Source organism: Delphinapterus leucas, chromosome 3 (assembly GCF_059928025.1).
Source record: "Delphinapterus leucas isolate spDelLeu-1000000601 "Yukka" chromosome 3, BTC_Dleu_Yukka2, whole genome shotgun sequence".
Classification (NCBI taxonomy): Eukaryota; Metazoa; Chordata; class Mammalia; order Artiodactyla; family Monodontidae; genus Delphinapterus; species Delphinapterus leucas.
In genome coordinates this window covers 93,137,092-93,150,693 of record NC_143131.1, presented here as the reverse complement: position 1 = coordinate 93,150,693, position 13,602 = coordinate 93,137,092, and the positions used below count along the sequence as shown (strand labels likewise).

General features: G+C 37.7%; 1 non-coding gene across 1 annotated transcript; it reads left to right on the top strand.

The window, feature by feature from the left end:
* The first annotated feature begins 1,921 nt into the window (after positions 1-1,921).
* On the top strand, positions 1,922-1,994 carry TRNAW-CCA (transfer RNA tryptophan (anticodon CCA)). The gene has a single exon. It is a non-coding gene; the product is annotated as a tRNA-Trp (tRNA).
* Positions 1,995-13,602: the final 11,608 nt, after the last annotated feature.

Sequence of the window (13,602 nt, the reverse complement as noted above, 5' to 3'; positions counted from 1 at the left end):
GCACTTCCTGCCCAAAGAAATTTATAAATTTTAGCTTTCCTCTCCTGACCTTTCTTTTTTAACCTCTGTACCTCCCCCATATGTCCAGTATCCTAGTACTTCTTGTTCTTTGCTCTCTTTATTCTCTCCTGTTGTCAAAAGCTCTTCTTAATTAGCTACAAGTTGAGAATAAATTGATTGTTAATTCACACTATTGTGTAAAAGACTGTAATGGCTAAATTCATTGTATTCTACTATCTTTCTCAGAGGTGTTTGCATTGTCAGAGAAAGGAATTCCTTAATTTGAAGCAGTGACATTAACGGTAGAGCTCTAGACATTAGTGAAGCAATAATGGAGCCTTTCTCCCCTTAATGTATGTAATTTCCCAAGGTCCACCATAAATGAATAAGGCTAGTCCTGACTTTGAGTCCTGAATGATCAGTTCACTTTTTGATATGAATCCTAGTAAACCAAGCTGGCTACAGTTTTTTGTGCTAGTACAATTAAACCAAAATCTTTTAGATATTAAAGCACATTTCTCCTTTCATCTATAATTAAAGTTCTCACAACTTTTAATTTTTTTAATAAATTTATTTTATTTATTTATTTTTGGCTGCGTTGGGTCTTCGTTGCTGCGTGTGGGCTTTCTCTAGTTGCTTCGAGCTACTCTTCGTTGCAGTGCACGGGCTTCTCATTGCGGTGGCTTATCCTGCTGTGGAGCACAGTCTCTAGGTGCACCGGCTCAGTAGTTGTGGCACATGGGCTCAGTAGTTGTGGCGCACAGGCTTAATTGCTCTGTTGCATGAGGGAACTTCCCAGACCACGGCTCTAACCCACATCCTTTGCATTGGCAAGCGGATTCTTAACTACTGCACCACCAAGGAAGCCCAGTTTTCATGACTTTTAAAGGTAGTTTTCTCTATTATGCACTTACTCATTCAATAAATTCTGTTGAATGCCTGTAAAATGCCAGTCGTACTATCAAGCAGAAATAAAAATTCCCATTGGCATTAATAACACAAAGCATAAAATAGATAAACACAAATTTGACAAGATATTGTTGGACATTTTAAAAATATTTATTTAGGCTGCTCTGGGTCTTAGTTGCAGCACGTGGGATCTTAGTTGCGGCATACGGACTTCTTAGTTGTGGCATATGGACTCTTAGTTTGCGGCATGCATGTGGGATCTGGTTCCCTGACCAGGGATCGAACCTGGGCCCCCTGCATTGGGAGCACGGAGTCTTACCCACTGGACCACAAGGGAAGTCCCTGATGGACATATTTAAAGAAAACTACATAACTTGACTGAGGAACATAAAAGCCTTGAGACGTATTCAATATTATAAATGTGTCAGCTCTTCCCAAATATATCCATAAGTTTAACACAATCCCAACATTTTGGATTTGACAAAATGATTCTAAATTTCACCAGTAAGGATAAGCATGCAAAAATAACTAGTAACATTCAAAAAAAGAAAAATATGCGGAGAGACTGTCTTATCAGGTATATAGCTACAGTAATTAAAGCCATGCATCCTGGTGCAAGAATGGACAAATGGGGCTTCCCTGGTGGCGCAGTGTTTGAGAATCTGCCTGCCAATGCAGGGGACACGGGTTCGAGCCCTGGTCTGGGAAGATCCCACGTGTCGCGGAGCAACTAGGCCCGTGAGCCACAACTACTGAGCCTGCGCGTCTGGAGCTTGTGCTCCACAACAAGAGAGGCCGCGACAGTGAGAGGCCTGCGCACTGCGATGAAGAGTGGCCCCCACTTGCCGCAACTAGAGAAAGCCCTCGCACAGAAACAAAGACCCAACACAGCCAAAAATAAATAAATAAAAAAAAAATAAAGAATGGACAAATGAGAGAAATAAAACAACATGTAGACAGACAACAATATATACGTAAAAGTAACATGTGAAAAAAAGCGGAGGGGAGGACTTCCCTGGTGGTCCAGTGGTTAAGACTCTTTGCTTCCAATGCAGGGGGTCCAGGTTCAATCCCTGGTCAGGGAACTAGATCCCGCATACTACAACTAAAGATCCTGCATGCCTCACCGACGATCCCATGTGCCACAACTAAGACCTGGTGCAGCCAAATAAATAAATAAATAAATATATATATATTTTTTAATGGAGAGGAATGGTAAAAACAGACATCTAAAAGGCAAAAGCAAATCTGGAAAAATATTTCATGTGTATATCACAGACAGGGTTAGTAACTATGTATAAGCAGTTATCTAAGAAAAATAGGAAAATTACAAGAAAAGTGGACAAAGTGAATAGGATTATTCACAAAATAAGAAAAATACACAACAACCATGGGAAACATGTTCATTCTCACTTTAAATCAAAAACTGCTGGTTAAAACAATGAGATACCATTTTTGACTGGTGGGTGAAAAAAAAAATTAAAATTGATAATACCCAGGACTGATGAGAAAGTGCAGAAAACATACAGGAGGATATTCTATCAACACTGTTTTAATACCAAAAGATAAGTAAAAACCTAAACCCAATAAGTAGACAATGGATTAAATGCTAGAGTATAGCTGTACAGTGGAATATTATTAAACAATTTAAAAGATGACATAATTGAAAAGGGTGACAAATTTAAAAAGAACAATTAAAAAGGGTGACAAATATTTTAATGGACATGAAAAGCTGTTCATTATGCATACTTTTATTAATTTCTGAAACAGTACATGCCTTTTTAGAATAGATGCATATATATATATATATATATATATATATATACATAAAGTTAAAAATTTAAGTTTCCTCTACTTATCCCCTTTCCATCCCATCCCCTGCGGTTAAAAGTTTGATTTGTACCCTGCCAGATCATTTTCTGTACAAATAAAGTCATATATCTGTATATCTAGATTTATATTTGTATCTAGATATAAACATAGAATTTTAAAATGAAATACATTCATACTATGAACATATGTATTACTCAGTAACTTATTTTTTCATTCTACCACATACTGAGAATATCTATGATATATTAAGTAAAAAAGTAAGGTTGTAGGGCTTCCCTGATGGCGCAGTGGTTAAGAATCTACCTGCCAATGTAGGGGACACGGGTTCAAACCCTGGTTGGGGAATTTCCCACATGCTGCGGAGCAACTAAGCCCGTGCGCCACAGCTACTGAGCCTGTGCTCTAGAGCCTGTGAGCCACAACTACTGAGCCCATGTGCCTAGAGCCCATACTCCCAACAAGAGAAGCCACTGCAATGAGAAGCCCACGCACCTCAACAAAGAGTAGCCCCCTCTCGCCGCAACTAGAGAAAGCCCGCGCGCAGCAGCGAAGACCCAACACAGCCAAAAATTAATTAATTAATTTTTGAAAAAAAGAAAATGTATTTACGTAGAGTGGTGAATTTGTAGCAGTAGTAAAAGATTTTACTCCATAAAATTACTAGCCCCATGGATGTGGGTGTTTCTTTATGCCTTTTGGGTATCTCTCTATGTATCAGTCTTTGGTTTTGCCATAAGATACTGAGAAAAATTGTGTTACTTACTGACTTCATCAAATAATTACATTTTCTATATATTTTATGTTAGGAGTGAAACTCAGTTGTTGCTTGTTTAGAGGTTTTGGATCAATCATCCTTTATATTTCTTTATAGCACTTATCACTCTCATTGTAATATTATGCATGTATTGGTGTATGTCTCCCTATAGAAGGCAATCCCCCTGAGACCCAGGACTTTGTCTTGTTTTCTGCTGTACCCTGATTGGGTCCATGTGCCAGCCACCCCAGAGGCCCTTCATTTACCCTGTATCAATCCCAAACCTTTCCCTTTTGCCCCAAAGTAATCATATCTTGACTTGTATGGTCATTTCCTTACTTTCTTTATAGTCTGTCAACCAAGATACATCTCTAAACCCTATAGTTTAAAAAATGTACACATTTTAAGTCTCTTCCAATTCTCCAAGTACATTCTATTCTTCCTTTGCCCCACCTTTTTCTTTACAACTTAGTTCTGGAAGAAGCTGGGTTGTTTGATTTGCTTGTACAGTTTCCCACAATTGGATTTTGTTAATTGTATTCCCCATTCCTCTGTCTTCTGTATTTTCTACAAATTGGGAATGAGATTATGAACTTGATCAGATTTAGGTACAATTTTGTGACAGACTCCATTGTAGGTGGCATGGAGGAGACATGTAACAGCTGATTGTCTCTTTCTGTGTAATATTGAGAGCCACTGATCTACTAATTCATTAGGAGTTGCAAAATGGTGATATTCAAATTTAATCATTCTTTCTTTGTTAGTTGGTGAAATACTTCCATAATGAGAAACTTCTCCACTTCTATTTGCTTACGTTGTATAGGAAAGGCAGCATTAAGTGTTGGATGAAAATACATTTTTAGATATGAAATACGTAAAATAAATACACAAAAGGAAAAGAATGTACTAACCCTAGACCTACAGTGAGAGACCTAGTAAAAGATGTATTTCAACAAGAAGAACAGTAAACCCAGGGAGCAGAAATTAGATGCAAGAAAAAATAGTGAGCACAGAAATTAATTAATTAATTTTTATTGATGTATAGTTTATTTACAACATTATATTAGCTTCAGGTATAAAACATAGTGATTCAAAATTTTTTATAGATTATACTCCATTTGAAGTTATTATGAAAATATTGGCTGTATTCTCTGTGCTGCACAATATATCCTTGTAGCTTATTTTATACAAAGTAGTTTGTATCTCTTAATCCCCTACTTCTGTCCCTATCTTGCCACTCCCTGCTGCCCTCTCCCCATTGGTAACCACTTGTTTGTTCTCTGTATCTATGAGTCTTTTTCTTCTTGTTATATTCATTTGTTTGTTTTATGTTTAGATTCCACAAATAAATGATAACATACAGTATTTGTCTTTCTTCGTTTGAGTTATTTCACTAAACATAATACCCCCCAGGTCCATCCATGTTGTTGCAAATGGCAAAATTCCATTCCTTTTTGTGGCTGAGTAGTATTCCATTTATATATATATATATATATATATATATATATATGTAAAATATTTCTTTATCCATTCATCCATTGATGGACACTTGGGTTGCTTCCATATCTTGGCGATTGTAAATCATGCTACTATGAATGTTAGGGTGCATGTACCTTTTTGAATTAGTGTTTTTGTTTTCTTCGCATATACATTCAGGAGTGGAATTGCTGGATCATATGATAGTTTTAGTTTTTCGAGAAACTGCTGTACTGTTTTCCACAGTGGCTGTACCAGCTTACATTCCCACCAACAGTGTACTGGGATTCCCTTTTCTCTACACCCTTGTCAATGTCTGTTATTTGTGTGTGTGTGTGTGTGTGTGTGTTTCTTTTTAATTTTTGGTTTTGTTGGGTCTTCGTTGCTGTGCCTGGGGTTTCTCTAGTTGCAGCCAGCGGTGGCTTCTCACTGTGGTGCCTCCTCTTGTTGTGGAGCACGGGCTCTAGGCACGCAGGCTCAGTAGTTGTGGCTCGGGGGCTCTAGAGCACAGGCTCAGTAGTTGTGGCACATGGCCTTAGTTGCTCCACGGCACATGGGATCTTCCCGGACCAGGGCTTGAACCCGTGTCCCCTGCATTGGCAGGCGGATTCTTAACCACTGGACCACTAGGGAAGTCCCTGTGTTTTTTTTGATGTTAGTCATTCTGACAGGTGTGAAGCGATATCTCGTGGTTTTGATTTGCATTTCTATAATGATTAGCAATGATAAGCATCCTTTCATGTGCCTGTTGGCCATCTGTATATCTTCTTTGGAAAAATGTCTATTCAGTTCTTCTGCCCATTTTTTAAAATTTATTTATTTATTTATTTATTTTTGGTTGTGTTGGGTCTTCGTTTCCGTGCGAGGGATTTCTCCAGTTGCGGCGAGAGGGGGCCACTCTTCATCGCTGTGCGCGGGCCTCTCACTGTCGCGTCCTCTCTTGTTGTGGAGCACAGGCTCCAGACGCGCAGGCTCAGTAGTTGGGGCTCACAGGCCCAGTTGCTCTGCGGCATGTGGGATCCTCCCAGACCAGGGCTCGAACCTGTGTCCCCTGCATCAGCAGGCAGATTCTCAACCACTACGCCACCAGGGAAGCCCTGCCCATTTTTTAATTGGGTTGTTTGTTTTTCTGATACTGAGTTGTATGAGCTGTTTATATATTTTGGTTATTAACCCCTTATTGGTCATATCATGTGCAAATATCTTCTCCCATTCGGTAGGTTGTCTTTACATTTTGTTGATGGTTTCTTTCTCAAAGTTGAAGATATCAATACCCAGAAATCTACCTGTAGGCAAATACCACAGAGAAAATCCTTCTGCATCTGTGTAAGTAGATATGAACAAGAACTTTCCTTGCAGCCTATTTTTGAACATGGGAAAAACTGGAAGTAGTTTATTTAAAGATTTTTTTTTTTTGATGTGGACCATTTTTTTTTTTTTTTTGCGGTACGCGGGCCTCTCACTGCTGTGGCCTCTCCCGCTGCGGAGCACAGGCTCCGGACGCGCAGGCTCAGCGGCCATGGCTCACGGGCCCAGCCGCTCCGCGGCATGTGAGATCTTCCCGGACCGGGGCACAAACCCGTGTCCCCTGCATCGGCAGGCGGACTCTCAACCACTGCGCCACCAGGGAAGCCCTGATGTGGACCATTTTTAAAGTCTTTATTGAATTTGTTACAATATTGCTTCTGTTTTCTGTTTTGGTTTTTTGGCCGCGAGGCATGTGGGATCTTAGCTCCCTTAGGGCTCGAACCTGCACCCCCTGCATTGGAAGGTGAAGTCCCAACCACCGGAACACCAGGGAAGTCCCTGGAGGTAGTTTGAATATGCATCAACAAGAAAATGGGTTTACTAAAATAAAATTCTAGACAGTTAAAATAAGTTATCTACAGTTATATTAACATGAGGTAAATTATAAATACATATTGCGAAGAGAAAAAAGGGAGGTTGCAGAATAATAAGTAGAGTATGATTGCACTTAAAACTTAAAATGTACATGACAGCAATAGTACATATTATTTATGGATACATACTAATATGGCAAAAATATGAAAACATTCACAGGAATGATATACAATGACATTTATAGAATGATTTTCCAAGAAAGGGAGAAAGAGCCTTTCAATACTTTAAAATAAATCTCTCTATAGAGTGATTACTTATGGAGTGAGTACCAGATTTTATAAATCTGCTTATAGAATGTGTGTAAGCTTACTTAAGGCAAGTTTATAATACAAGTCTAAGAAAATAGTCTGTAGCCACTAGAAGGTGCACACACTAGGTTTGCAAAATTGCTGCAGTTATATCAACAACGCAATAATCTTTATTCTCTGGAAATCCTGGCAAATGTGAACCACGTGTTGGTTTCAGCTGAGTTGTCCTTCATTTTGTTTGTGGCTTTAAATACACTCATGTTAAGTCTGGTTTGCATGGCTTAGGTAGAATTACTCAGTCAACAGTTATACATTTATTGAGTGTTTTATCTGCAAGGTTGTGTAGGAAATTTAAAATAAATATAAAATATTTTCCCTACACTCAAGTAAGTTAAAACCTAATTCTAGTTATAAGACAACCAGAGGACAATATGAAACCAAATATGGGCTAACTTGTATGTCATGTGTCATAAGAATTTAGAAAAACTGGAGATTAGATGAGATCTGAGAGCAGTTGGTGAAGCTTCATGAAGTAAGTGAAATCCGAGCTGGACTTTTAAAAATGAGAAAAATGTCCTCTGGTGCAGAGATGGAAAAGCAAGCCTTTTCTTGGACTGTGCTCTTTTTCCAGATCTGAGGAAAATTCATTCCATCAACCACTGGCACTGGATTTAAAAGCAGCTCTACTCATAAACACTGGTCCAGTGGGGAACCTTCTGGTTGGATAACTCAATGCTCACGTCTTTTCCTGCCCCCACTGTTTTCTAGGTTGAAAGCTGACATGAGAGTAAGGATCATACTAGGCCTCTTTCTGTTCCCCTTGAAGTCTGGTATAACTTAAGGCAAGGAGCAGAAACCCACGTAAACATGCAAAAGTGAAAACAAGTGCTTATTGAACACATGCTGAGGTTTAATAGACATGAATACTTGCATTCAAAGGGCCTGTGAATTGGAAAGTCAGGCTTTGAAATCTACTCTCTCTGTTTCTCCTATCTCTTTCTTTCCTTGATTTTCCTGTTTCTGTCTCCTTCATTGTTTTCTGTCTTCCTCTGTTCGCTCACGTGGCACATAGCTCAAAATGGCAGCCTTGATCTGTCAAAACTTTAGATGCACATTCCTTTTACTTTTGCAAATCCACTTCTTGGAATTTGTGCTGTAGATATACTCACACAAATGTGCAAAAATAAAAGTAGAAAGATCTCTAAAAAAAAAAAGACACCCAGAAGTAATCTAAATGTCCATCATAAGGGACTATTTAACTTCTGTGTTTTTTTTTTTTCTGTACGCGGGCCTCTCACTGCTGTGGCCTCTCCCGTTGCGGAGCACAGGCTCCGGATGCACAGGCTCAGCGGCCATGGCTCACGGGCCCAGCCGCTCCGCGGCATGTGGGATCTTCCCGGACCGGGGCACGAACCCGCATCCCCTGCATCGGCAGGCGGACTCTCAACCACTGCGCCACCAAGGAAGCCCCATAAGGGACTATTTAAATAAATTATGGTATACCCATTCAATGATATGTGTGGTAGACATTACTAGTGTTCACCAACATTTCTTAATCCCTTCTCCTTCTGAGTCCATGGAAGGAATACATTTCCCTGTCCCTTTGCAGTTGAGCATGCTGATGTGATTTGCTTTGGCCCCTGAGATTTGAGAAGAATTTTAAGAGCCCATGGTAGATTCTCCATGCTCTCTTCTGGTGCAGCATTTGTAGAAACACACATTGGGAGGGAGAGTCACAAGACAGAAGCAGCCAGACTGAGCCTTCACAGCAAGGACAGCAAACTTCACATGAACAGAAAATCAGCTTTTGTTGTGTTAAGCCACTGAGATTCTGGTGTTGTTTGTTATCATAGCATAACCTAGATTATCCTGACTGATTCTGTCTACTGAGCAGCTAATAAAACATGAGACAGATAAAAATGTACCGAAATGGAAAATGTCCAAGATAGACTAAGTACAAGAGACAAGGGACATAGATTTATATAGAATTATTCTATCTTGTGATTTTATGAAAACATATCTATAGGAAAAGACAGACTGAGGAACTCTTCCAGATTAAGGGAGACTAAAGAGGCATGACAACTAAATGCAGTATATGACCTTGTATTGGATCCTGGACCAGAGAAAAATGCTTCTTCTTTTGCTATAAAAGACTTTAGTGGGGTAATTAGTAACACTTGAATAAGATCCGTAGATTAGATAACAATATTACATTGATGCCCATTTCTTTTTTTATTGAAATGTAGATGATTTACAATGTTGTGTTAATTTCTGTTGTACAACAAAGTGATTCAGTTTTTTATATATATATACACACACACACATTTTTTGTTATATTCTTTTCCATTATGGTTTATCACAGGATATTGAATATAGTTCCCTGTGCTATACAGTAGAAACTTGTTGTTTATCCATTCTATGTATAATAGTTTGCACCTGCTAACCCCCAACTCCCAATCTATCCCTCCCCCTTGTCAACCACAAGTCTGTCCTCTATGTCTGTGATTCTGTTTCTGTTTCATAGATAGGTTCATTTGTGTCATATTTTAGATTCCACATATAAGTGATATCATATGGTATTTGTCTTTCTCTGCCTTACTTCACTTAGTATGATAATATCTAGGTCCATCCATGCTGCCGAAAATGGCATTATTTCATTCTTTTTTATGGCTGAGTAGTATTCCATCATATATATATGTACCACATCTACTTTATCTATTCATCTGTCGATAAATGTTTAGGTTGTTTCCATGTTTTGGCTATTGTGAATAGTGCTGCTATGAACATAGGGGTTTATGTATCTTTTTATTTTGGGGTTTTTTGTTGTTGTTATTTATATTTATTTATTTAGGCTGTGCTGGGTCTTAGTTGCAGCACGCGGGATCTTCCTTGTGGCACATGGGGTCTTTTAGTTGTGGCATGTGCACTTCTTAGTTGCAGCATGCGAACTCTTAGTTGTGGCATGCATGTGGGATCTTTTTCCCCAAACAGGGATCTAACCCCATCCCCCTGCATTGGGAGCATGGAGTCTTACCCACTGGAACACTAGGGAAGCCCCAGGGGTGTATGTATCTTTTTGAATTAGAGTTTTGTCCAGATATATGCCCAGGAGTGGGATTGCTGGATGATATGGCAACTCTATTTTTAGTTTTTTGAGGAACCTCCATTCTGTTTTCCCAATGATGCACATTTCTTGATCTTTATAATTATACTATGGTTATAAAGGAAAATGTCCATGTTTTCAGGAAACACATAGTGATGCATTCATAAAGTGGTAAAGGGGCATATTTGCAACCCAATTTCAAATTGTTCAGAAAAAAAGTATAGAGCGAGAGGATAAGAAAACAAATGTGGCAAAATACTCATCTTTGAGGAGTCTGGGTGAAGGGTGTGTGTTTTCTGTGCCATTTTGTAATTTTTCTGTAAGTCTGAAATTATTTCAAAGCAAAAAGCCAAAAATATATCTTTACACATATGTGTATCTGCTTGTATATGCTTAGAAATGTTTTAAAACTATAAAATATAGTTATCTCTGGGTAGATGAATGGATAGATGGAAGCGAAGTTCTGGGGTAGAAGGAAGACTTTTATTCTTTCTTTCTTTCTTTCTTTCTTTCTTTCTCTCTTTCTTTCTTTTTCTTTCTTTTTAAAAATTTTTTGGAGCAGAGAGAAGTTTATTGAGGGGCCAAGCAAGGAGGACAGGTGGCTTGTGCTCAAAAACCTTGAACTGACTTTTACTTTTCTTGGAGTACTTTGATTCCATTTGAATTCTCCAGAGAAGATAAATGTTTACTGTTGTTTTCAGATACAAAGTTTTGGGGTAATTTGTCTTGCAGCAATAGATAACTAATACACCAGATGACTCCTAGCAAAATAGAAATTACTGCAGGAGAAAAATGACAACCTGAACCACAGCCCAAAAAGCCAGAGAATTTAATATGATTCAATTATAGCATGAAAGAGAATTTCTGGAAATATTAAGGATAATTTTCTAATTTTAAAATTTAGCAGATAAATAAGGGATGGTAATGTTGAACCTGAATTAGTGGTCTGGAAAGGGAAGAAAGATTTCAAAACGCAGAAGAAGAAAAGCAGTAGAAATGGTGAAAAATAAAGACATGGAAGACAGATACTAGAGATGCAACATGTAAATAATATTACCAGAAGGAGAAAAAGGAAAAAATGGAGAAGAGGCAATAACTGAACCAAAAAGGAAGAAATTTTATATGAGCTAAAGAACAATTTGAAGATTGGAAGGCCTTCCTGAGTTCCAGTCAGATTGATTAAAACATAATAGTAACAAAAAAACCAAACATATATTTACACACAGGTATGTTCTAGTAAAATTCCTGAACTTCAAGAATCAGCAGTACTAATCTTAGAATCTGTTGGATAGAAAGAAAAAGTTACTTAAAAAGGAAAGCTATCAGCCTGGCATCAGATTTCCCATTAAAAATCTGAAGCTAGAGAGAATGAAATAGAATCTACAGAATACTGACAGGAAAAAACAAAAATCCCTACCCAAGAATCTTTACCCAGCTCAGATAGCATTCATCTATTGAGGTGAAAGAAAATTCTGTGTGGATCCACAAGGATTCAGAGAGCACATCACATAACTTCCCCATGATACAGACAACAAGTGAATCAGAACTGGTGCAAGGGGACCAGGATGCTATTTATTGTGAGGTATTAAGAAATCTGACTCTGATCCCTAACTGCCGTGTGTGCATTCAAGATAAAATTAATAAAAATGAATATTAAAAACACAACTATCACTTTTTTCTATTTTTTAAATTGAAGTATAGTTAATTTACAATGTTGTGTTAGTTTCAGGTATACAGCAAAGTGATTCAAAACATTCAAATAATAAATAAATAAATAAATAAATATTTATTTATTTATTCTTTTTCAGATTCTTTTCCATTATAGGCTATTACAAGATATTGAATATAGTTCCCTGTGCTATACAGGAGGTCCTTGTCGTTTATCTATTCCATATATATTAGTCTGTATCTGTTAATCCCAAATTCCAAATTTATTCCTCCCCATTCCTTTCCCCTTTAGTAACCATAGGTTTGTTTTCTATGTCTGAGTCTATTTCTGTTTTGTAAATAAATTCCTTTGTATATCAGTTTTTTCTTTTTTTCATTCTTCTCTTTTTTTTTTTTTTTTTTACAAAGCATTGTGTCGAGAGCTGACTTTCAATAGATCTCAACAAGGTTGTATCACTTTTTTAGATTCCACATATAAATGATATCATATGATATTTGTATTTCTTTGACTTACTTCACTAGATATGATAATCTATGGGTCCATCCATGTTGCTGCAAATGGCATTATTTCATTCTTTTTTATGAGTAATATTCCATTGTGTATATATATATACATATTACATTGTATATATATACCACATCTTCTTTATCCATTCATCTGTTGATGGACATTTTGATTGCTTCCATGACCAGGCTATTGTAAATAGTGCTGCTATGAACATTGGGGTGCCTGTATCTTTTCAAATTAGAGTTTTCTCCAGATATATGCCCAGGAGTGGGACTGTAAGATCATATGGTAACTCTATTTTTAGTTTTTTGAGGAACCTCCATACTGTTCTCCATACTGGCTGTACCAATATACATTCCCACCAACAGTGTAGGAGGGTTCCTTTTTCTCCACGCTCTCTCCAGCATTTATTATTTGTAGACTTTTAAAATAATGGCCATTCTGGGGACTTCCCTGGCAGTCCACTGGTTAAGACTCTGTGCTCCCAATGCAGGGGGCATGGGTTCAATCCCTGGTGGGGGAACTAAGATCCCACATCTGTGTGGTGTGGCCAGAAAAAAAAAATTGGCCATTCTGACTGGTGTGAGGTGCTACCTCATTGTAGTTTTGATTTGCATTTCTCTAATAATTAGCAATATTGAGCATCTTTTCATGTGCCTGTTGGCCAGCTGTATGTCTTTTTTGGAGAAACGTCTATTTAGGTTTTCTGCCCATTTTTTAATTGGGTTGTTTGTTTTTTGATATTAAGCTGTATGAGCTGTTTGTACATTTTGGAAATTAATCTCTTGTTGGTAGCATCATTTGAAAATATTTTCTCTCAGTCCATAGGTTGTCTTTTCATTTTGTTTATCGTTTCGTTTGCTGTGAAAAGCTTTTAAGTTTAATTAGGTCCTATTTGCTTATTTTTGTTTTTATTTCCATTACTCTAGGAGATGGATCCAAAAATATATTGCTGTGATTTATGTCAAAGAGCGTTCTATCTGTGTTTCCTTCTAGGAGTTTTATAGTATCCAGTCTTACATTTAGGTCTTTAATCTTTTTTAAATTTATTTTTATATATGCTGTTAGAGAATGTTCTAATTTCATTATTTTACATGTAGCTGTCCAGTTTTCCCAGCACCACTTATTGAAGAGACTGTGTTTTCTCCATTGTATATTATTGCCTCCTTTGTTGTAGATTAATTGACCATAGTGTGGGGGT